We start from the raw sequence: 25,977 nt of genomic DNA on the forward strand, positions 1-25,977 counted from the left end.
TAAACAAGTTAACTAAAAGTAACCAATAAATGTTATTACGTTGTTAGCTAAGTAAGGGATTAAGTGATTGTTAAATTGCATAAATCGCTAAAATAGTTAGCTACAAATAATGAATAACAGTTCGAATAGTAAGTTATTTTTAGTCTGTTACTTTTAGCTTACTATTTCAACCGTTTATGATAAATGGTAAAGCCAAACGTAATGGATAAATGGTTGAAATAGTTAACATTAGGTAAACATAATGAATATATGGTTGATATAGTTGACGTTAGGTAGGTAAATGTAATGGATAAATGGTTGATATAGTTAACGTTAGGTAGGTAAACGTAATGGTTAAATGGTTGATAAAGTTAACGTTAGGTAGGTAAACGTAACGGATAAATGGTTGAAATGGTTAACATTGGCTAAATGTAATATATAAATGGTTGCAGTTTCAGCCATTTCAAGTATTAGTGCAAATAAAACTTAACCAAACCACCTAAACATTGACAGCCAAATTGTATGAAAACCATATTTTATGCTGATGACATCCCCTTTTATATAATTAACAAACAGAAACCAGATGAAAATGAATTCAACATGATGGGTGGTATCAATGAAGGGGTACTTGAGGGCATCTGGCAGGGCTGTGGTAGATAGTTGAGAACTACTGTTCTATATCAGCTCTATGATGACATTATCCTTTTATCTATCTGACAAGTTATGTCAAATCTATTGCACAACAAATCATGTATAACAAATTCAAGCAAGAAAGCCAGATCAGAATTCCATTTTACACAAGAATGACAAAGCCTTTGTCTGAACTCTCCTTTTTTTTTTTTTTTGTCTCGCATCTTGCAGTCCTGCACAGGCGTCTGAAAACAGCCCTCTGTTTTGAATTCAGACAAGGCCCTGTATTGTGTTTCACAGGGGGGAGCAGGGCCTGAACATCATTCCTTAAGCATGACACTGCACTCTGCAGCTGACTAATGAAGACTTCTAATTAGATCAATGTCTCCCCAGACATGGAAAACAGAGACACACATGCCTCTGACAAACTATGAGTCGAATCGATGCAATTATAATGTGCACCAGGGTCAAGAGTGTGAGGACAATGAAAGTCAGACAAGACAGCAAATTAGTCAGGACAGCACAAATACAATATCTTACACTGACAACCCTGCCACAGTTAACAGAGTTGAACTTCAACAAATTCCCTTTATATATACAGATTAACTGTGGTGTCTTTTTCATTTTCTTTCTACTAGTAAAAACAACCTTCCACAACACTGTCAACGAGACCAAAATATCACTTAACAGCTTCGGGTAATCAGGTGTCAACCTCTTCTATTCTCTTAGTAATTAGCAATTAAAGTCTCGGTGAAGTCACGTTTGAAAATAATTGCTGAAAACATGTGAAAAGACTGCGAACTATTTAGTAGTGAATTGTGGAGTTAGACAGTTTTTCTCCATTTTTGTGTTTTTCAACCTGAAATCATGGCTTGATGACACAGTAGAGCCATCCTTAGAATAACCCCTCCTCTAACACTATATAAGCACAACGCATCAGTGGTTCTCCCACTCAATCACAAGTTAAAACAATTACATACTTACCACAGCCTACAGTTTGGTAGCAGTGATGTACTGGCCATCTGGCTTACAGGGACAAATCCCAGTGGGCTGTCAAAAAATCTATAAAGTTTTTTACTGGCTGTCTCTGTGTGCCTGCGACTGGGCTCACCCGCCAATCACAACCAAGTTAGTTAAACTTGTGTTTATGTCATAGGCTCTGCCGTAGCCTACTTCGTCACTGTGGCTGTAAAACGGTGGATAAATTATTTTGAGCGTCACAACCAAGCCCCTAGGAAGAGTGCCGAGCTTTGAAGCAACATTTCGTAGTGGCCAAACGCTGGTACTACAACTTCTGTGTCCGTCACTTGATGCCACTAGGCTCAAAAAGACTTTTTCCCATAGACTTACATTGGGAAAGAGACGTCTATAACTCGGCAGAAAACGCTAGTGCGCTTGCCCCATAGGCCCAATGACTGCGAAAGATCCCCGGAAGATCTGGGTACTTTATCACTCGACAGTCAAGCATTTTTGGCCTCATGCACCACTGAGCAACTTTCATAGGAATGAACAGGAGCCCACCTCCAACGCTGTATCTAATTCCCTTTATCCAGTACATCTATGGTCACAACCCCCCTGCGAAGTGACTCGTTTCCCCATCAGAATTTGATGGATTCTGTCGGATAACACGTGGAAAGTCTAGAAGAGCCGCATGATTGAATTATTTTATCCCCATTCAAGTGAGCATATGGCTAAACCGGAAGTTAAGTGGAAGTCTCTGGTGCGCATGCTCCCATAGAGCATGCATGTTAACATTCTGCAAAGGTAGCGCAGCAGCAGTGAGATGGCCAACATGAAATGACATATAAACTCTACATATGTAATCAAACCTCACCCATGGCTGTGGTTTAACGCCTTCAGCAGACAATTTTATATACGTGGCGATTTTTTTTAATCATTCAAATTTGGCTGTGTGGTTAATAACACGTTTCTATGGTGTAACAAACTCCCAACATATATCTATTTTTGTTTTACCCAGAGTATTGTTGTTTGCTTCTGCAGCGTAGGTGTGTTTCCCTCGAAACTATGGATGTTCTTCCACTTTCCTATCATTTCAGACTTTTGTCTTGTCTTAACACAAATTATTTGTCTAGACATGAAACCCTGAAACCGTCTTTACTGCCCTCCAGTCAAGCAGCAAACCATACATCAGCACTCAGTGGGATCAGATGTTATTAAGGGCTAGAAGACACAACAGCCATAATTCTAAACCATTTTAATAGAGTTTTTTGACACTGTAATATCAGCACATAACATATAGAGTCCCACTATGTGGACGCTTTAATTCAAAGTGCCGCACAAGAAAAACAAGTGCATGCATTTTTAGCATGGGTGGTCCCGGTGGAAATTTAGAATGTACTGCAAGACGTTGTTTCAGCAGTTAGAGTAGTTTCGGTATTAATGCTTTACAGCTCATAATGTTCATGTTTAATCTTGTAAAACTAAATTAGATGTCAGGACCCATTTGTAATGAGCTGGTAAAAATCAATTACTGAAGCAGGGTTTTATTTCTGAAATTCAATTTCGATACAGAACGCGAATGAGACGATGTGTTTGTGCTTATGTATGTCTTTACGGGCCGTATTCATATCTCCGAGCATTGTGGAGTGACAGTCCAATTAGTAGCCAGTGAATCGTGAGCTGTTATGGTCTTTCATGGGGCTGCCAAGCACCAAAACTGAACGCCTTGAGCCAAAACTAGACAACAGCCTTCAATGATGTTACCCTGAGCCACAGTTCAAGCTGCCAACATGCCAAGGAGTCTCCTTAAAAAATCCTTCCTCGGGGGTATCAGCCTTTACTGATGTGGCTGGAATAGTGCACAGGTCAACAGATGTTTAGGTGCCAATTTAACAAGATGGGTCTTTCTAGAAATAAGTGATGAAATTCTGGGAAAATAATGGGTATGCCAAAAAAACTCCCAGCTCCGGGTCTGTAAATAGCAAAGGTATCGGGGAGGTGGAAATACATATGTCCATGTGTGACAGCTATCTTGATAGAGCTTGATAATAATTGTGACCCTGACAAACTCTGATTTTAAGAGTATCAAATAAATCCATATAAACCTTAGAAATACAAAATCAATTATCATTAACAAGCGAATATGTCCTGAGAGAAGTCAAGAGAAACTAAAAATATCCCCCAAAAAACATTAAACTCTAAATGGTCAATTTTCTCCTTTCAAAAGAAATTTTCATTTCGACATGACATGCAGTACATGCAGAGTGCCCTGTGGTTGACAGCCATTCATTAACTCTGATAGGCCTTCCTCCCATTTCAGACCTCCTGCAGCCTGTATGTACAGTACGCTACTCCGCCACATGACAGAATGACAATGAGCTGCAGTCTCACAATGTTAAGCACCAGATGTGCTGAGACCGTCACATTATTTTCCTATATGGTGATGTGTTCTAGCTAATAAAGCGTCGCTCTGTTGTAGAAATGGTTCCAGGATGTGGTTAAAGATGTTTAAACGCGGCGATAAAGAAAAAGAAGCTTCCACTTGACATTGTGGATGACACATCGATATCAATATGCACTGCCGACGCTAACTGCTAAGTCATGCTAACTTTATGGGAGCATCAATTATGTAGTTTTTCATGCATCATGGGGAAAATGTGTAAAGCTGAGAACCTGACAATGGATCTAAATATAGACTCTATGTGCCATGTTGAGGACAAATCCATCTGTTAAGCTTCGCTTCTTTAAGATCACCCTTCCAAGACAACGTGTCCTTAATTGGTCATATGGGAGCCTATCGTGGGACCTGTTGTTTACTGTTCAGCTCCATAAGACAATAACACTGACATGTAGTTTATGTTTCCTAAATCAGGACCTCAAATGAGTCCAGAGACCGAGCCGGAACAACAGGGGAATGTCAAGCTATCATGTACTCGCTCGTAAGTAATTTGTTTGATTTTTATTATGTGCACAAGTGGAAATTATTACGGTTTAGCAAAGTGTCACGAATTTCCTCTGACATTTATCAGCGATAAGACTTCATCCTATTATTTCTCTCTTTTTCATCAAAAACAATTAACTGATGGTAAAAAAAAAAAAAAAGAGAGAGCGGTGAATTTAAACTACAGGCAATTATCTATAAAAGACTTAATTATGGTGATAAAAAATAAGTTAGTGGCAAAAGTTTTACATCAAGTTTCAAGGGATATCATTCAGAGAGCAGAGATTCATCTAAATTATTTTAAAGGCAGAACCAAACTTCAGTATCCACTCACTCCCCCAGTGTTTACAATCATATCATCTATGTGGGTCTGAGAAGTGAAGCCAATGGAGAAGTGCCTTAAACTTGCATTCTTTCTAACAGCCAGCAGGGGGCGACTCCTCTGGTTGCAAAGAGAAGTCTGATTGTATAGAAGTCTATGAGAAAATGAGCCTACTTCTCACTTGATTTATTACCTCAGTAAACATTGTAAACATGAGTTTATGGTCTCAATCACTAGTTTCAAGTCTTCTTCAATACAGCATGATGTTCATTTAGTAAATTATGGTCCCATTTAGAGTCAAATACACCATAAAGCAGGGGATGCTATAGGGCGGCGTTATCCTGTCTGGGAGTTGTCCGTGTTTTCGTCTTACAACTTTAACCCTTTCACAGTGTGTTCTCAGTTCATGAAAGTTAATTTTAACATTTTGGTCACCTAAAAATGTCTTATTCAGCGTTCAGTTGTACTTAGCTCCACCCTCTCATGTCACTTATGGTTGCAAAAAACCAAGATGCTGAACTCAAGGCTTCTAAACAGCAGTCCACAAACCAATGGGTGACATTACGGTGGCTACGTCCACTTCTCTTATACATTCTATGATGGGAACATACATCAGACTGGGATCATGTCAGCGCCAAGTCCGCATCCCCTTTTGGACGAAAGAAATGTTCTGTCACATATGGAAAGGCTTTTACACTGAGATTTGAGGCACATAAGATACGTGAATCATCACTGTCAGTGTGGTTAATTGCTATATGATGTTGTGACAGTTACTGATGACGGATAAGTTAGCTTAAGTAGCTTGAGTGGGAGGCTGCTGCAGTACAGTCATATAGTATGACAACCTCAGACTGTCGTCTCCAACTAAATCTCAGCCTAAAGATCAAACAGTTGGCTATTAACAGGTTGATGATTTACGTAACAACACTAGGGTGATTCTATCAAATATGTAGCGTTATAGATGTCATGTCAATGTGATGTCACCGACAGCAAATCGGTCATTTTTGGAGGATAAAGGGAAAGAGTGGCATCCACTGGCTGTTTAATGCAAGTGTCAAAAAGAACTACTGAACTAACACCAATCACTACACAGTGAATAAGACAGTCAGTCAAGATACTGGTAGATTATATGGGTATTTGTCTTTCGCGCATACTTTATACATTTCTGATGATGAACGATTGACCGATGACAGATGTATAGACCGTTGATATATAATGACAATCTACCTTAATTCCATACGCTATATACCCTCCAAAAAGGGCGGCTAAGCCCCAGAATACTCTGTGATTCCCATTCCCAGCCACTGTGTTGGGTCATTGATCCACTTGAACGGGTAAAGACTGAAGGGCCATGATGGCGATCAACCTTCATTTATTAAGGTATCACGAACACTCGGGTTCAGACAAGGTCGCAAAATAATTATTATGTCTATAAAACACGTTTGTTTAACAAGATATATATATATATATATATATATAAACTTACAAGATTCCAAACACACGTCAAATTGCATTGACATCAATATGGCCTTCGGTTTTTCCTTGACATTTTGTGAAGTGCCAGTCTGATGTATACTGTAATGCCACATCATGTTAGCGGTTCCCACACATTTCTTTGTTTGGCCAAGGTTCCCCCCTCGTACAATGAGGATGTTCTGCAGTTACAAATGTGGTATTTCTGCATCACTGCCTGCTGCTCCTTAAATAAGTGCACCAAACTACTGTACGGACGAGTTATTTCACTGGAAACATTTCTGAAATTCCTACCTTAAAGAAAGTACAAAGAGGCCAATTACTCAATATGGGAAGAAAAATAGTGTTTAAAACTTTTTAAATTATCAGTACAGAGGCATCAAATGGTCAACTCTGAAAAATCACTTTGGTACACTTGATTAAATCCACTTTAAAGTTTTTTTTCCTGTCACATTGTTGTCAGTTATTTCAGAAGGTACAACAAAAAAACATCTTAAAAGATGCTGATTTCTTGCTGTGACAAACACAAAGAACCCCATGGACTCTCAGTTACTACAGATCTCAGGATTCCTGCTGCTGCTTTTATGCTGAAAGCCTCTTTACTCTTTGTATTCATCTATACATCTTGTCCTGGATAATATATAAAATTGCATCTAAACATCTTACATCTTACAGGATGTATAGCGTCCACCACCCACACCCACCTGGTTTGTGTGATTCTGCCGTCCCCCAAGCCACTTGTCACCAACCGCCGTCAAGAGAGATCATCGCAAGGGTGTAAAGAAACACAATCTGCTTAACTAAATGCCTTGGTACTGGAAAGCAATTCAGTCACCACAATAGCAGAAGCGAATGCGCGTGGTTCTCACAATGCGTAATCCCCTCTGTTGACGACCTCCCCTTTTCTTCTTCTTCTCGCCCCTTTTCTGCCCTTCTCAAACTTCCCGGGGAAGAACAAACACAGGCGCTATTGTCTGGGACGCTGCAGAACACTCAAGGCCTTCATCGCCATGCAAATAGTCACAGCACAGACTTACAAATGGATTTCTATCTTTTCACCCTCTCTGTTTTTTCCTCCCCATCTTTGTGAACAATCCGGCGCTTATTAGAGCCGAGCTGGAGCATGGAGGGGATGGTAATTCATCCACTGTATGGCCACTATTTCTGCTAGTGATAGGAAGGCAACAGTCTGTTTTTTGACATTCAAGCCGAGAGGGCATGCTGTTCCTGCATGCCTCGCCCTGATATGGTCGCATTTAAAAATTGACCTGTCATGACACGGAGTATGCAAAATCACTCGAGATGTTGTTTGTCCTCCACAGTCTCCCGGTTGTTTACATGTGCTTGTAATCAGGGCCATAGTGGGAAATAAAGGATGGGTCAACTCTACCTCACCTCAGCTACTCTGGCTAGAGAAATGGACCAATTAGTCTTAAGCCTCAAAAAACAATCTTGAAACACAATCTATAAGGACTTTATTATAGATCACATGTCAAACTCAAGGCTTGTGGGCCAAATCCAGCACCTCGCAAATTTTAATCCGGCCCCTATATCAATTTAGATTGATAGATTTTGGACCGCCTAGTTGTGTTCTGCAGAGCAACACGTGCCTCCGTACACCAAACACACAGGCGTGCCTCCACTGTCTGCAAGCTAGTTAACACAGAATAGCACAAAAAAGGTTTCTTATAGGGCTGTTAATCGATTAAAATATTTAACCTTGACTAATCGCAAATTAATCACATTTTTTATCCGCTCAAAATGTACCTTAAAGGGAGATTTGTCGTGAGGTAAACAAAGCTTTGACAGCATAAGAAAACAATCATTTCATGGTTATCTACTGAGTGCGCTCTTCTAGTTTGACTTCTAGTGTTAATTGCTAGAATAGTGGATTAATTTAATGTTGTGGGAGCTAAACTTGGTTAAAATCAGCACTCATGTAAAAGTGACAAAAACGTGATGAAAACACATTTTCCAAGTTCTAATTCTTAGTTAATTGTTAAGTTTTCTCTTGTTGTTGTACCTCTGCTCTCTTTATTTTATCCAATCAAATGTGATCCGGGGTGACTAGTAAAACCCTGACATTCATATAAAACTGCCCTTTCCTGTTGGCTTGTAGTTTGTTATTTTACATTTCTGAAAGAGCATGATTATACGCTAATTTATCAATTCCTTGCTTATCATCTTTCTACTGATCTTACAAGGCAAGTGAGGGGAGGTGTAGGTGCAACATCTACTCCTCCGATCCAACCAAATTTTAAAGATTTGATTCAACTACCTCTCGTAACTAAACGCCACCCACATATTCATTCGGATATACGTCACATCACTGGAGCTAAAGGCGCTTTAACTTCCCTTTCACTGTGACTTTAAGCTATGCAACATATCCTCATACAATAGTTCATATGATACCTTAGGAAAAGTTTTGGTTTGGGTTAAAATAAGTACATTTGTTACATTAAATAACTACGCTTGTTACGTAACAATACGTTACCTTCACCCACTAGCAATTCACTTGATTAGCAACGTTACTCTCGAGGCTGACGATACTAACGACTCACACGACTCACGGGACTGACGATGCCGATGAGTCACGTGACTAAAGACTGACGTGACAAAATAAGTAAACGTTACCTTTAGTTTCACGTGGTGTTGTGTTTGTTTGACCCATCCACCACCCCTCCCGCCCCCGCCCTGAGTGGACTCTCACGCTATTAATACTACGTCACTTGCTCCGACTGTCAAATAACGCCACAGTGGGTTTACATTGGAGTTAGTTGAAAGCCTGGTTCGACAAATACTAGGGTACCTCCTTGCGTCTGTTTCCGATGCCGAGGGGCGCTTACCAAACGGCGGTATTTGACGAGTTTGGAGTGAGAACGGGTTGATGTTTCAGAGGTGCTAGAACGGCGTTTGCTTGCATTTACCGTCTACTACAGCCCCGCTGGTAATTGTGGACACTCCAATTACCACGAGTTAAAAGTTTGTCATTTTCTTGAGTCTTTTTTTTTTTTTTTATTCGACTACCAAATAACCTTTTGGATAAAATACCCACAAAGCTTTTCTCTTACACATGCTAACCTCGGAGGGCTAATTACAAACCTAAACAATGCTAATAGATTCAATCATTAGAATGCTCTAACAGGGGCGAGCTAGCATTGTTGGCGTATAAATGTCTCCGAAGTGGCCGCACCAGCCTTCCCTCAGTGCTCTGTGACAGGGTGGAATTTGTTATTTCCGAAGTTGAGATTAGTTCTCCCTGTGAACTCCTCCGCTCCCATTCTGATTCCATATCAAACAGAGAAATGTCAGGACCTGCACTGTGACATTTAAAACCCCCATTGTAGACCTTGTCTAATTGAACCTCCCTCATTATAATGATGGAGTGCGGACCGACCAATGCAAAAAGAACATCAGAGATGAAAGCTATGGTTTGGTGCCAGCAAGGATTATTTACATTCCCGCTGTCTTCTTCTCTGTGAACGCAGCGGTGAAGCCGACTATCTCTCAGTCTCCGGTGACATTTCGGCGCTGTCAAATAATGGGCACAGAGTAATGGTCAGCATATTTGCAACAAGATAAAGGTGAGCCTGGTCAAATAAGCATTCACAGGGATGTCATGTTGTATAAATAATGCAAGCTGTAATGGTGATATAGTGCGTGCTTATATCCTGTATTATTCACTATCAGCCAAGACATCATTCTCCTCAGAGGAGGCACAAAGAGAAGATAATGTGGCTCTGACATTAAACTGATGATTTTACACAGGCGCGCATTGTTGTTTTTCACATTTCTTCCCACTGTTGTGCTCTTCTGATTAATGATTTTTGAATATCTCTTTGGAAAAACAAGTTAACGCCTAATCCAACACTGCACCGACGTCAATATAAAGTTCACAAGTTCAGGCTCACAAGAGATGAAGTACTGAACGGCTCAGGCTTTGTCGTGTTGTGCCCTTCACGGCTTACATTCATATTGTTGCATCGTCTCGCTGTAATTGGAAGAGGAATAAAGCGTCATTGGCATTCTGCTCAGTCCACTGTGGTGAATTTGATGAGAATGTCACATTAAAAATGCATGTTCCTCATACGTTCTTTGGCCTTTGTCTTTAGCCATGGGAAACAGCGGACACTTATGACAAATAAGGACGGCGCTGACGCTGCCTGAGGTGGATCTCTCTAACTATTCGACAGGAAACATCAGCATCTCCTCCCCGTGTCTGCCTCCTCCACATGAGACCGTGCATTTGTCAACCGCCTGGGCTGATGGAGGGGAAAAGAAATTGGGTCACAATTGAAAAGATGCATAGACTTCTAAACATTATTCAGAGGAAAGAAATCCAAGCAAAAAACTAAATCCTTCACCTGATAAATGATATATACATCCTGGTCACTCTCTAAGGGAATGCGTAATTAAAGCAAGCTGAATATATCACTGTTTATTTATATTTTTGTTTGAAGAAATGTTTGAACCAACTGCTCAGACTGATGGCCGGCAGCCAACTCACGACCAGCTGCTGGCCAACTACTTGTGAGACATCGCAGGTCTCTTAAATCCTCCAGGAATCTGCCACAAATGAGCGCTAACTGCACTCCTGGGCAGCGAGGGAAATCTCCTGGAACCAGACAGCGATGTTTTGTATCTGTCCATAAAATATATAGCTCAAGGTGGGAAGTAACTAAGTGCATTTGATCAAGTATTTAAATACAGTTTGGAGGTACTTATACTTAACTTGTGAAACTTTGTGCCTACACTATATTTATCTAACAGCTGCAGATAAATGTTTGATATACAAAACATGCATTGGTAAGCTCAACTATAAAGCACAGTTAATGATTACGCTATTAGAAGTGTTAAAATTAGCACTGAAATGACCAGCAACGACAATAAAATACCATTCTGATTGGCTGGAAAACATTACCTCAACAGTTTAAGCACCATTCTAAATGATAGAAATGCAATGTATAGATTAAGAGATGACCAACCAAAGTCAAGAGAGGTTTGAAGCCAAATGCAGGGCCAGGCTCTCAGGTTGGGAACACATTGGGTGGAACGTAGGCTTTGAGTTTTGAAATTTTCCAACATGACGAATGTGGCCTAAAACAGCCTTGTACGCATGAAAAGGCGTATGAATGACACAATAATTTGTAAGGCATTCAGCGTGCAATAAGAACGTCTTTCTTGCTTTTGGCGTGTCATTTGTACGCCATATAGACTGTACAGACAGCAATGTAAACGCATCCGCGTAAATATGCTACATTCAGAGCTAGTGACGTAGAATAAAAGGTGAGATGTGGATGGGACTTTCAACCAGGAGACCGGTGTTCGAGGCAAGTGATGTTTTTGTAAGTTACATTAGTGACGTTTGTCAACTGTTTTTTATTTACGTTTGTGACGTGTTTTTTAGTGATGTTTGTAACGTTTTTTCCACACTTCTGTTATATTGTTTCCGTACGTATTTTACTTAGTAGAACATACTTATGTTAAGCTCAACCATGACCTATTTCCTAAACCTAACTAAGTGGTTTTGTAGCCTAAACCTAACTGTGGACGTTACCGTAGTTTTTTTGCGTGACGTACAAATGACACACAAAAAGCTTAAAATGCGTCTTTATGACACGCAGAATGTCCTTGTATTATGTTGCTATTTATACACCTTCCTGTGAAAACGGGTTGCCTAAAACTTCCACACATTGCACAAGACAACATTACTGTGTTACCATCATAAATATGTTATTTGAACTGATGAATGTGTTTTTCAAAATGACGTTGTGATTTCTAAGAATTTTCTGCTCTCTATTTACTTCCTTAGTTACAATTATAAGGCAGTACTATTAAGATTTGTCAACCCAGTGTTACGCTGACAGGAAGTAAAACTACCTACATTAGCTAGTGTGGTAAGAAAGTAATATCACTGTTTTTTTATTTTATGTCCGTGAAGTTTCATCTTCTGAGAGTGAGAACTGACAGCATTCCTCAAAGGAGTCACTGAAGGAACGAGCAGACTCCTTTCTGTTCTCGGGGGAAATATAGTTTTGAGTCGAACGTGCACGTATCCATCATGCTGATGAAATGCATAATTAATTCCCATCATTCCTGTAATCCTTCTCCAGACTTGACCGCAAAGATGGAAATTACAAGCCGGGGCCTGTGTCAGCAGGCTGCGTTGATATCTATTGTAGTTTTCTCACACAGTGGCAAAGAAACGCAGATGATAAATCGGCAAGGTTACAAAGTATTTACACAAATAAGTTGAAAACAATCGATCCGGTGCAGCACACTGTCATACCCTTAGGGATGTGGTTCCCCTGGAAGAATGCACAATCCCCCTGGCCGGGGTTCATTTGAGACGCAGATTGTGTCTGATTGATCAATGAGAACCACTGCTGAGCCATCAATCTAACAGGACTGGAATAGGAAAAAGGGGACATTAACATGTATAAGCTGCCGTGTCCCGACAATGTCCTCTACCTTGAGTTGGTGGGAAAGCAACCACCTCTAGGGACATGAACAAAAGTAGTAAGTCTAAGACCTGCGACAGCAACGCATTATACAACAGGGACAACAGGGACGATGTTAACATCTCAGCTCCTTTGTGATCTCATCTCTGTCGCAGCAGAGGCTCCTTATCTCTCGGTCTTACCAAAAAAATATATCTATCATGAAGCCGCTGCTATTCCTGCACAGGTTAGAGAGTTAATAATCTCTGAATCGTACAAAAACACGAATATCACCTCCAAATGCCCTCCAGGTAATCATCGCTGGTTGCCGCTAATGAAAGCATAAAATTGCTGGCACCTTTTTGGCCACCTCCGTGCTGCAGTATTTAAGACAAACAGGTGATTAATGAGTGATTTGTGCTGGTATTGCTGGTAGACAGCTGTTCCATATTGCAGAAATGATTGGGCGGAGCAGTTAAGATCTGTTCGTCAAGGTCTTTCTACGAGAGTGTTGCTTCTAAGATCCATTAGCAGGGAATGGCTAACATGTTGTGCTAGAGGATTTGACATTTAGGCTGTGTTCAAAATTGCATACTGACGTACTGCATACAGCATACAGCATATTTACTACATAATCAATCTGTATGTACTCCATACTGACAACTAAATTAACAATTAAGTGTATGCCACTATCAAGCAATAGGGTTCCCTCGTCTGGAAGTCCTTGGGTTTTTCAACGGTGGTTGCTTTGAACGCACAAAGATTGCATTGCAGTTGAATAGTAGGTTAGAAATTACAACATTTGCCAGATTTACTTCTGGGCCTTCTATCCAAATACAGATGCAGAGACAGATCATTTTAAAAACGTGTGTAAAATATTCATTTTCTGTGGTATTGTTATCATATTTGAACTTAAGGCGTCATGCTGTGATCACATTGTGTTTTCCAGCTAATAAGTCCCAGCTATAGTCATCTGCAGGTATTTGTTTTACAAGAAAATATTCAGGTGGAAATACAAATGTATCCTCTAGTTTAGTGTGTTCAAACTTCTATTAATCAACGCCAGTAGCACTTACAGCTATTCTGACAAAAAAAAGAAATTCAGTGTTACCTTTCAAAAAGACCAAAACCATGCATGTCCTCCAAATGGTTCAAGAACAGCTTTCAATTAACCTTGGATAGCCACTTTAGGCTAATTTTACAGGAATGGTAAGAGGTTGAATCAATTTGATGCTTTGAATGCACAAATTGCACAACAGCATTGCCAATTAATATTAAGCTGGAAAATACCTGATTAGAAAATTGCCCGATTTAATGTGACTTCCGGTATAAACCACTCACACCTCCGGTCTCTACTGGAGAACACTAATGCAGGTAAAAGATTAAATAAAATAAAACTTTAATTTCTTCAAACAAACACCAAGGATATATTGATGTCTTAGCAAACATGAATTTCAATTTCAGTTTGACTTTAAGGAATTGTTTTTATAAAAGGAAAGAACATTACTAAGCCAAACCCAGGTACAGAGGGAAGGACGTTTGCAAACTAGAAAGCGCTTATTACAGCCACAAGCAGCTCATCTGAGGATACTGGGAGTTAAAGTGCTTGCCAACGGGCATCTTGACACGAGCTGACAAGTGGCGAGAACAGAATGTCTTGTTAACTTTTGCCACCCTGATTTTTAGCACCTAATCTTGCAACCACCCTGCCGCGACGGAGAGACAGCATTTCATTTCACCCTGTACATTCAAAAGGAATATTAGCACCAAATGTGTTTGCAGTTAATATGTAGATGTGTCGAAGCATCGGGAAGTTTATTGCCCTGGCTGGTTTCTGATAAATAATAGATGCAGTTTACAAATTACTACAGACTCCGACATTATTTTTATAAGCTGCAAAAATATCTGCGGGGTGAACAAATGTCAGACGTGGGGATATACAGTGTAAGCTTAAATATTGACATTCAGATTGCAGCAGAATCGGTCCTCACAGTAGCCAGTCACAGTAATACTCAGCTCGTGGCATTATTCATTCAGTCCTGCAGTCATGCGTTGGCGCAGTGGCTAATCTCTTCCCCCAAGGCACTTCAGCAGTAATGCACCTGTTAAAAAATCCCCATCCATGTCATTCTGAATTGTAAAAAGATTAGCTAATATTTTATAATAGTTTGGAGGGATTTATTGGACACTTGTGTTTCTCTCTGGCTGGAAGGCTGCACTGTCACTCCATCCTGGTTTTTATTTTAAGGAAAATGATGAGTTCCCCAAAAAACTGTTGTTAAATGTTCTCTTTGTGCTCTAAAAAAGCTATTTCTATCCAGATGTTTAAATAAAATTGTCCGCATTTTAATTCACAACTAACTGAGTGCTGGGAACACTCGTAGTGGTGCAGGGAAGTCTTTCAAAAGCCATTATGTGGCCTCTTGGTGTCACATCGCTGCATTTTGCTGTCTCATTTCCTATCTATTTTAGTCATGCATCTGTTTTTGGTCGGCGTCTTTTCTGTTCAAACAGCAGGATTGCTCCAGAGTATAATTTCCTCCTGATTTTGCACATATAAACAGCAGCACCTGTTTACGTGGCTGTGAAACTTTCTGTATCAGGATAAAACAGCTGAGAAATGGCACTGAATATTTTAGAGATAATTATAATTATAATGAACCTTAACGCGGGAGATCAAAAGATAAAATATTAGATCAATCCACACCTTTAATCCTTCAATGGCATATTGTTGTATATGAAGGAGTTGTGACATTATGTAAGCTGCTAATTTGAACCTGTAAAGTGTTATCATTAGTGAAACACTCGTATCTGTTTCTCTGTTTGAAGCCCCACTTATCTTTCCATCACAAACCTGCTTTCCCTCAGGCATTTGTTGCTTTTACATTCTTAGAGCTGTTAAACTTTGTAAGCATTGAAATAAATCATTTCAAATTGAATCATGATGAGCTGCATCTCCTCTGAGAGAACAGGGAATTGAATCGAAACGCAGTTGTTAAATCTTTACACCTATAACATCAGCTGTTGCTTCTATTTTGACAAATGTTGTGAATTGTTCACTGAATAAATAAATACTGAACAGAGTTTGTTTCTTTGTTGCTTAGTCAACACTGAATTCAAGTGTTGAAATCAGACAAATGATCACATCATAGTGAAAAAAGTCACACTGAATAGCATATGAATGACATGGCAATTTGCAAGTAATTTTGCATGCAATAACAACGCCGCTCTTGCTTTTGGTGTGATATTTTTACATCATGTAGTCTGTATTAACTGTAATGTAAAAGCATCCGCATTAATATGCTTCGCTCAGAGCTAGTGACGTAAAATAATAAGTGAGAAAGACTCCCAAAGTGTTGTTGATTTATTTTGAAGTGATGTTAGTGACGTGTTTTTTAGTGACATTTGTGACGTGTTTTCCGTACTTCTGTTACGTTGCTTCCGTACGTATTTTACTTAGTTTACATATTTATTTTAAGCCCGACCATAAAGGTTTTCCTAAACCTAACTAAGTGGTTTTGTTAACGTAGTTTTGTTGCATGGCGTATAAATGACACAGCCAAAAACAGGTCCTCATGACACGAGGAATGTCCTTGTACTGTCCTACTATTCATACGCCTTCCTGTGAGATTGGGTTGTAATGAAGAAATTCCTAAACTCATGGCCGAGTCTTATTCTATCTCAGACCTCCTCCTTCATTCTTCAATCGGCACTCAATTTATATAGTCATTAATACATGGTTCAGGTAGTGTATCAATATCTGAATATCTGTTGTTGAGTTATTTTGAAGTCAAGTTTGGGACATTTGTGACGTGTTTTCCGTACTTGTGTTACGTTATTTTCATATGTATATTTTACATGTCTTTACTTAGTTTACGTACTTATTTTATGCCCAACCATGATGTTTTTCCTAAATCTAACAAAGTGGTTTTGTTGCCTACATTTAACTGCATCCGTTACCATATTGTTGTTGCATTGCATACAAATGACACGCAAAAAGAGGCGTAGAAATGGTAAACGAAAAGGCTAAAATGCAATTTTGATTCTTGTGCTATTCATACGCATTCCCATGAGTCATTTTACTATCAAACGCCCCAAAAAACTAACAATTTAGGTGAAAAGGTGATGAAAATACTTAATGCTAAATATACTACCCATCATGGTAATGTTACATCATCAAGAAAGGTTTCAGTCTTAGAACAAGTGAAAAATAAGCAAAACCTAAGGTTTCCTAAACTGTCAGGAAACCTTGAAAAAAAACTAAATTCACACTAGGAGCTAGTTTTAAAAATGTTTCCATTGAATTGTGTCTCGAAATTGTGAAAAATACAAGCAGCACAGTTTCTGACAGTAGGTGGTGGATTGCATTTGAATAACCTTCTTTGACACATATTGAAAAGTCCACTTTGTGCCCTTGGAATAATTTCAATGAAGTACATACTAACTTCCGATTTTCCCATTACATGTTCTTTTAACCTCGCAAAGTTGACAAGAATAAGAAAGCTGTAAACCTACTGTGACAAGCAGCTCCGGCGGCTCTTTTCACTGACAAGAAGGACACCTTGACACAAGGTAACAAGTGGAGACGGTCTTGTTTATGTTTTTCACTTCAGGAAATAGTTTGAACAGTATATAAATGTGAAGATAGAGAGAGAGAGAGACCAGGTAAGCAGGACCACTCTACGGTAGAGTCATGAGATATTAATTTTGGAAAGTGTAGTCGTGAAACATCTCACAAAAGTAAACAAGAATTTGATCAAACTAACATTAAAGCCAGTGAAATGAAGATGCTAGCACAGATTAGTCATTATTCACTGATTGGAAGTGAGACTTTGCCAAACTGTAACCTCCTCAGTAACTCAACCTTAACTTTAGGACATCTTAAAACAAACATAATAGATGATATGGCAGAATTATCTCACTCCAAAAATTTGATATTTCCTATGTTTCACTCATGAGATAAGACGGACAGATTAAACCTCCTGGTTCAGACCTATCAGCACTATTATTGCAAAAGCTAATTTGGGTGTGATAGCTCAAACAAATGTTCAGCACAGACTCAGTCTCCAGTGAATTATAGATAATTGCTAAGAGCTCCAGGATTTGCCTTCGCATGGCACTAGGATCTATATTCTTTGGAGTCTTTTGTCAGGGTTAAACTAATATTATGTTTTAAGCCATGCTCAGCCTGACTCTGGGGATGGCATGTTAGTCCACCACTTGAGTCCAGGATGAAGTAGCTCAACAATTATTGGATGGATTGCCATACAATTTGGTGCAAATATCCATCGTCTCGAGAGGACGAATCCTACTGACTTTGGAGATCCTGTCTTTTTCTCCTGCGCCACCCAAAAGGTCGACATTTGTGTTTTTTAGTGAAATTTCTCATCAATCTTTGAATGGATTACCATGACATTTGGTAAAAATATTCATGTCCTCTTTGGGATGAAAGTTAATAATTTTGGTGATCCCCTGACATTTAATCTAGCTCCATCACAAGGTCAACACCAAAGCACCAAAATCAAATGACATTCCCATTAGCCTCAACTGTACTTCCTGTTTAGTATTAATTAGCTAATGTTAGCACCCAAACACTAAACTAAGATGGTGAACATGGTAAACATTATACCTGCTAAACATCAGCATGGTAACACTGACCATGTGCACATCTTAGCATGCTGACTTTAGCATTTAGCTCAAAGCACCATTGTACCTTAGTACAGCCTCAGAGCAACGTATCCTCATACAACGTTATGATATCTCACGAAAATGTAGTCCTTATTTTTTGTGAGTTTTCCTACGAATGTAGTGACGCACGTGTCAATTTCTGCTCGTTACATGCGTAGAGTGTTTTTCAAAATAGACTTCTGACTTCACAGGAAGCAACTTGGTTAGGTTTAGGAAACAAAATTACTTAAAGATCGTGGTTTGGGTTAAAATAACTACGGAAGTGGCCTAAGTTAAGTACGGAAGTTACATGACAAATAAATCAATGTTGACTTCTGGTTTCACACGGGGTATAAAAACCACTCTCCTGGGCAAAAGTCTGGTGTTTTTTATACCTGCCCATCCACTCCGACCTCCTCCCAATGTGTCGTTTGTCGCTCTTTGTACTATACTTCCTGGTTCACGAACACGTGGAGTACATATGAATTGATTTTGTGTGATATATACGAATTACAGTGCATCACTTTTCATAGGTACGGTCATTAACGGTGTATGAGAACAGCCTGCAGAGAGTCGCTAGCTTATCTATAGACTCTAACTTTTGCCGTATACACAAGTGTAAAGCCACAGTGATTTATTTGAGAGTTTAAGTACCAGCATGTTTTCATATTTTCATGGAAATAAATAAACCAACATGCATTTTCACTATAGAACAACAACATGAAAAGGAAAAAAGGCACAAAGGGATATAATGCCTCGAGGGATAAGGCTGGGTGGCACGTTGGCTCAGTGTTTGCCTCACGGCAAGAAGGTCCTCTGTTCAAACCTGAGTTGTCTGTGTATGTTATCCCTTTGATAGACTGGCAACCTGTCCATGGTGTGTCTCGCCTCTTGCACAATGCATGCTGGGATAGACACCGAGGGCCTCATTACAGACACTTCCTAAGTCTGAAATCCTATCTTATCTCAGTTTACGATGATATTTAGGATTGTTGGTATTACAGCAAGGCTGCACGGTGGTGCAGTGGTTAGCACTGGCGCCTCACAGCTAGAGGGTTGCAGGTTCGAATCCGGCTTGGGACCCTTCTGTGTGGAGTTTGCATGTTCTCCCTGTGTGAGTGTGGGTTTTCTCCGGGTACTCCGGTTTCCTCCCACAGTCCAAAGACATGCAGGTTAGGTTAATTGTGGACTCTAAAATTGCCCGTAGGTGTGAATGTGAGCGTGAATGGTTGTCTGTCTCTATGTGTCAGCCCTGCGATGGACTGGCGACCTGTCCAGGGTGTACCCTGCCTTCGCCCAATGTCGGCTGGGATCGGCTCCAGCCCCCCCGCGACCCCTAACGGGATAAGCGGTTGCAGATGGATGGATGGTATTACAGCAACATGTTTCCTAACTGCATTTAGGAAAAAATCCTATCTTATCTCAGTTTACGATGATATTTAGGATTGTTGGTATTACAGCAAGGCTGCACGGTGGTGCAGTGGTTAGCACTGGCGCCTCACAGCTAGAGGGTTGCAGGTTCGAATCCGGCTTGGGACCCTTCTGTGTGGAGTTTGCATGTTCTCCCTGTGTGAGTGTGGGTTTTCTCCGGGTACTCCGGTTTCCTCCCACAGTCCAAAGACATGCAGGTTAGGTTAATTGTGGACTCTAAAATTGCCCGTAGGTGTGAATGTGAGCGTGAATGGTTGTCTGTCTCTATGTGTCAGCCCTGCGATGGACTGGCGACCTGTCCAGGGTGTACCCTGCCTTCGCCCAATGTCGGCTGGGATCGGCTCCAGCCCCCCCGCGACCCCTAACGGGATAAGCGGTTGCAGATGGATGGATGGTATTACAGCAACATGTTTCCTAACTGCATTTAGGAAAAAATCCTATTTTATCTTAGGATAGAAATTTAGCTATTACAGAAGCGTCCTAACTGAGTGATTTCCTAAGTTAAGAATCCTAAGTTAGGATGGCATGGACCATGTCCTAAAATCAAAATAACTGCCAAAAAATGCCAGCAGCCTGTTGTTAGGTCTGTATGGCACTGACAATGAAGATGGGGAACAACATGAACACCGAAATATAATGATTGGAAGGCTACTGAAACTGTCTGATGGGATAGGGGACCATGTATTAATGGGTATATATATATATATATCGGCTGCCAAGAAGATTCATTTTGAATTTTATCGAAGCTAAAATTGAACGCCTGTCTTTTTTTTTTCCATGACAGCAAACTAGCTAGCCATTGACAAATGAGAGCCGTTGGTATTATGGCTTGTCCATCTCGAGTAGCCTACCGGTACCTCCTAATCAAAGATACAGGCATGACAAGACGAGGATCTTATTTACAATAATAGTTAGGATTTCTTAAGATAAGATAGGAGGTCTGAGATGTGTTTGGTTTGTCAGCTCTGGGCTGGCTCCATGAAGAGGACCCGCTCCCTATGTAGATACAAACGGCTCATTTTAAGCTAAGAAAAACACAACGATTCTTATTTTCAGGTGATTATACACAAAAAAAAAAGATACTAATTAATATTATATTCCATTTTTGCAAATAGATCCCTCTAAATCCTACACACTGTTCCTTTAACTTAAGATAAGACAAGCAGTTCGGATCATTTTTCATACTCACTTAAATATTTCTAATAAATGCACTTTTCTAAAATACATTCTGTAATATACAATAATTAGATTAAATGAAATACTTTCCCTCATATTATTTGTATTATAAACTGACATGTTACTGTCTCATAACATCCACTACACTTTGACATTGCATCTCCCTTAAGAGCAACCTGCAACTTTGTTTAGAGTGAATTTTTCCTTGACCATGACAAAGCTGCCAGTCCGGACCTTGAATGTCAGTCTGGACAATTGATACGATAAACCCAATTGAAACTTTCAATCTCCCTCCCACTGATAAGAACATAGGGGAGTCGGCGAGGGGGGGAAGAAGGAAGGGTACTGTCTTCTCTTGACGGCCAAGTGTCAGTAACAGCAGAATCTCCATTAGGCTGGCGAGGAAAACAACATTTGGGAGCACATCTCCCGCAGTTTGGCTCAATAAGTTTTTTCCACAGCAATATGGTTTCAGTTTTTAGAGGAAGGTGAAGAGAGGAAGCCTTTGTGATTTATTGTGTTTTTGTAAAGACTACCTGATGTTATGTATGCAGTTCACAAGGTGCAGACAATATAAAGAAGGCTCTTAGGATGAGGGAAGTGATGGAAAACGTATGCACCATAAAGGGGCAGTCCACCAATTTTACATGTGAAAAAAAATCAGTTTACAAATCACAGGGAGTTTTACTCAGCCTGTGAAAACAGTTGTGTCTAATCCTGCGTTACAAACGGGGGATGTGGATGCTATCGAGTTGTATTATGGGATGTGTAGGATCCAGTGTTATTTGAAACTTCACCCGTAATAAGGACGAAAAGTCAGGATATCTTGGTCTCAAGCTGCACCAATTTTGACCATTCTTATTATTTTTTTTTTATTTGTTAGTCCCCAAACTTTATAAAATGCAATACTAAATCTCTGGAGTAGCAATATCATAAATATTACAAGCATGAGTCCTGCTTTCAAATTATTACTTAAGTACAGATCTTTAGTAAAATGTATTTAAAAGTGCGAAATGCCAGATTGGGAGCATTTCTATTGCCTCCACATGGCTCTCAACATGGCGACGGCTGGGCAGGTGGCTCGTAGCTAACGGTGCTAATGGTGCTAACACTGAAAAGAACGGCACCAGTGCTGACAGAGCTACTGTAACTGTTAACCTGGGGGGAACCAGAGGGTGGGTGTTCCACAATAGTAGAGCGGCGCGTGGACGGCGTTATCAGCTGTAACCACCGTATGAGAGCAGTGCAGAGTGGCGGCCGTGAGTTGGGCACGCTCACGTGCACAATCATGAACTAAGAGCACGCACGACCAGCCCGGTTATGTCAACAAAGCACAGAGAAGCTCTGATTACAACACACACAGAGGGAGAGCGACTTCATTCTCTGCTCAGGTAGACATTACTCCTCTATATCTTTTACATAGCAAATAGTTGTTTGCTGTTATAGTAATGCTCTGAATATCATACAGAGCATCTTTAAGTATGAAAAGTTAGAGTACTCAATTTTCCGAATGCTCTCTGTCATAATACTGCAAACACAGCAAAAACTATGTGGACAACAGAACATTACACCCTTGTGTGATTATTTAACATTTCAGTCCAAAGCCATGGGCATTATATCTGCTGCTATAACAACCTCTACTCCTCTAGGAAGGCTTTCCACAAGATTTTGGTATCTGGCTGCAGGGATTTACTCACATTCAGAGCATTAGTGAGGTCCAATACTGATGTTAGTGATAAGGCCCGGCTCGCTGTCGGCGTTTCAGTTCATCCTAAAGGTTTTTGATGGGGTTGAGGTCAGAGCTCTGTGCAGGCCAGTCAAGTTCTTACACAACCAAACTGTGACTTTGCTTTGCACACAGGGGTATTGTCATGTTGACAGGAAAGGGCCTTCTCCAAACTGTTGACACAAAGGTGGAAGCAAAGGATTGTCTATAATATCATTGTATTAAAGAACATATATTGCCAAGAAGTGAAAGTCAATTGTTTGTTTCATTGCAACATCATCACACACTACTACTTCTAGGACACACTGTTCACCGGAAATGTTCATGGGTCAGTCAAGGTCCAGCATGATGAGCCAATCCTGTCGCAACACCACACATGAAAAGACCCCGGTGGTTGGGAGTACATAACCACGCTGCCTCTGTCACCATGTCCATCAGCGTATCGATCCACAGACCTTATCAAGCAGTGTATCTGAAGCTAACAGGGTGGTGGGGATTGACTTTGCAAATCTCTACCTCTTCTAACTTTCCTTTTGATCTGAGCACGGCCTCTTTGGTCTGCGTTTCATAATCAGCGAGGTTGAACGTCTCAGTGTCTCTGTACATGTTAAGACTGGAGCTGAGCCAGTCTCTTTGGGGTTGCCAAGTGCCAACTCAAATTTATTTCACCTGATTCTGTCAGTGTGATGCTGTATCTGATTGCAGAAAGAGAGCGTCTTTAGTTCAGTTTGAAACCATTTAAAAAATGTAAATCAACCCATCAGCATATTCATATGACACACAGCTTGTTGGCTTTTACGTCCGTGTGATGTTTTATTGATGCACCTTGTGTAACTATTGCATCATAGATTACAGAGAATACAAGTGCGGCAACATCAGTATCATCAGAATAAATTGAATAATTGCAATAGTTGCACTGCCTCTGGTTATTTCATGATGACAAGAGACAGAAGCATACGTCATGTCTCACTTCCTCACAGCCATCAAAAGATGACACAGAGCCATAACAAATGCAGGCAGATCCCACAACATCCATCAAGTGGAAGACTTGATCTGAAGCAATGTGCAATGTTACTGCAATGTACTAACTGCATGTCCAGTAATCAGCTGTAAGATTTAAGCTACAAACAATTTGCAAAACATCTTAAAGTGACATGGAATTGTATTTTAAAGTTGTCAGTTTAAATAATGATCATGTAAACCAACAGTTATCTTAGCGACCATATCGAGGCACTTAGTATCTCAGTATCTCATAATTCAACCAACTATTTTAGTGTCCGCTTTAGCCTGTACTAGCTCGCTACCATAGACTGTATATAAGAAGTGGACGTAGTCACCATGACATCAAACATTGGTTTGTGGACTGCCGTTTTGAAGCCTTGAGTTTAGCATTTTGGCCTTTGCCATCTTGGTTTCTGGCAAAAATCCCAGGAAGAGTGCCAGGCTTTGAAGACAAGTTTTTTTTGCTTCATCCGCACTGAGCAAATTTCAAAGTAATGAACGCCTCCAACGCTGTATCCAGTTCTCTTTATACATCCATGTTTACTGTCCATCGCCAAATTTTTTGCAATCAGAAGTGAAACGAGAGGGTGGAGCTAAGTACAACCGAACGACGAATACGACCAAGAAGGTTATGATTAACTTTCATGAACTGAAAACACACTGTGAAAGAGTTAAAGTTGTAAGACTAAAACACGGACAACTCCCAGACCGAACAACGCCATGGTAACAACCTGTCAATCACAAGGTAGCCACGCCCTAAAGCATCCCCTGCTTTATGGTCTATTTGACTCTAAATAGGACCATAATTTACTAAATGAACATCATGCTTTATTGAAGAAGACTTGAAACTAGCGATTGAGATCTAGCGATGTTTACTGAGGTAATAAATTAATTGAGAAGTAGGCTCATTTTCTCATAGACTTCTATACAATCAGACTTCGTTTTGCAACCAGAGGAGTCGCCCCCTGCTGGCTGTTAGAGAGAATGCAAGTTTAAAGCACTTCAGCATTGGCTTCACTTTTCAGCCCCAAAGGTTGCCCACTGCTAGCCACAGCCGTCATGTTAGCCGACTAAAACTGCGTATGTGCCATGATAGAATAAAAAGCTTGACAGGCATAGCAACAGTAACTAGGAGTCAGAGCTTAGCGAACCGGTATATTGACAAAATTGTCAGTAAGTTGAGTTCAAATTAAAATGGTGTTAACACAGTGGAAATTTGTCTTGGCCACAATCGTTTACAGTGGTAGAATAATATTGATTCATACACATTAGTTTAGAGCATAAGTAACATTAACAGATTCAAAACCATCCGAGCAAAGCGTGTAAGCGTCGCACAGCAATCTGTTGAACCTGAATATGAATAATATCTACACACGCAGAGCTGTTCCTGCTAACACTCAAAGTATTAACCCTCTTAGCCTGCAGTCATACTGTTGCTTTTAATACGCGAGAAAGGAAATGATGATTCCAGTGTTAGCTGTGTAATCCTCTTGGCACTTAAACAAACACACAGGTGCAGTGAGAGTGAGACTCTCTAAAAGTAAAAGTACATTGATGGCTGGCTGTTAGATTTTTGTCTGCTTTGCCTTCTCTGTATTTAGCTTCAGCAAAAAGTGAGTGTAATTCAGCATTCTGTCCAAGCGCTGTACGCTGTTCGATGCTGGAGTTTTCCTTCCCAGAGAAGCTGGTTTTAAGCTGTGCGTTGCTACAGTATGCATATTGCATTAGAGGGGTATTAAGAGCTTTGTAACCAGGAGAAAACACGGATTTAGATTAGTTGTACTCTGACTGTTTATTTGTCAGTTTGAGAATGAACAAATATTCAATTTGCACAGGATCAGATATCAGATCAAATGGATCTAATGAATTTTAAAATGTGGTGAAATAAAAGCCCAAACATGTCACTGCTATCATTTGATGCTACAGTTTGACCTCTGATCAAATACCACTGTGTCACAGGATGCTGCCATGCATTTTAGTAGCTGTTTATGGTCTCAGCGTTTGCATTACAAACAGGAATTAAAGGCATATTTGTCTAAATAATACAAGTATAATGAGGGAGGATGAGAGGAAATGCAAGTGTAGTGTTTTGCATTTATGCACAGAATAATTAGCTGCATATTGTGGGTTGTTGTTCTAACATAAACAATCAATTAGAGTTGCTCATTTAATGTGCGCATGCTGATTTATAGGAGATAAAAGTTTGTTATTATATTGTAAGTAAGATATG

General features: G+C 40.1%; 1 protein-coding gene across 3 annotated transcripts in view; it reads right to left on the reverse strand.

Moving 5' to 3' along the window:
- cdh19 (cadherin 19, type 2) overlaps positions 1-25,977 on the reverse strand; it is a 142,558-nt gene that overhangs the window by 23,579 nt on the left and 93,002 nt on the right. Inside the window, exon 1 of one of the 3 annotated variants that reach the window (XM_074621634.1) lies at positions 7,010-7,162. The exons of the other annotated variants lie outside the window; for them this stretch is intronic. The gene's annotated coding sequence lies outside the window, so the exon portion shown is untranslated. Of the gene's footprint in view, positions 1-7,009; positions 7,163-25,977 lie in introns of those variants that run through there. 3 annotated transcript variants of the gene reach the window in all.

This window comes from Sebastes fasciatus, chromosome 21 (genome assembly GCF_043250625.1).
Source record: "Sebastes fasciatus isolate fSebFas1 chromosome 21, fSebFas1.pri, whole genome shotgun sequence".
Taxonomy (NCBI): domain Eukaryota; kingdom Metazoa; phylum Chordata; class Actinopteri; order Perciformes; family Sebastidae; genus Sebastes; species Sebastes fasciatus.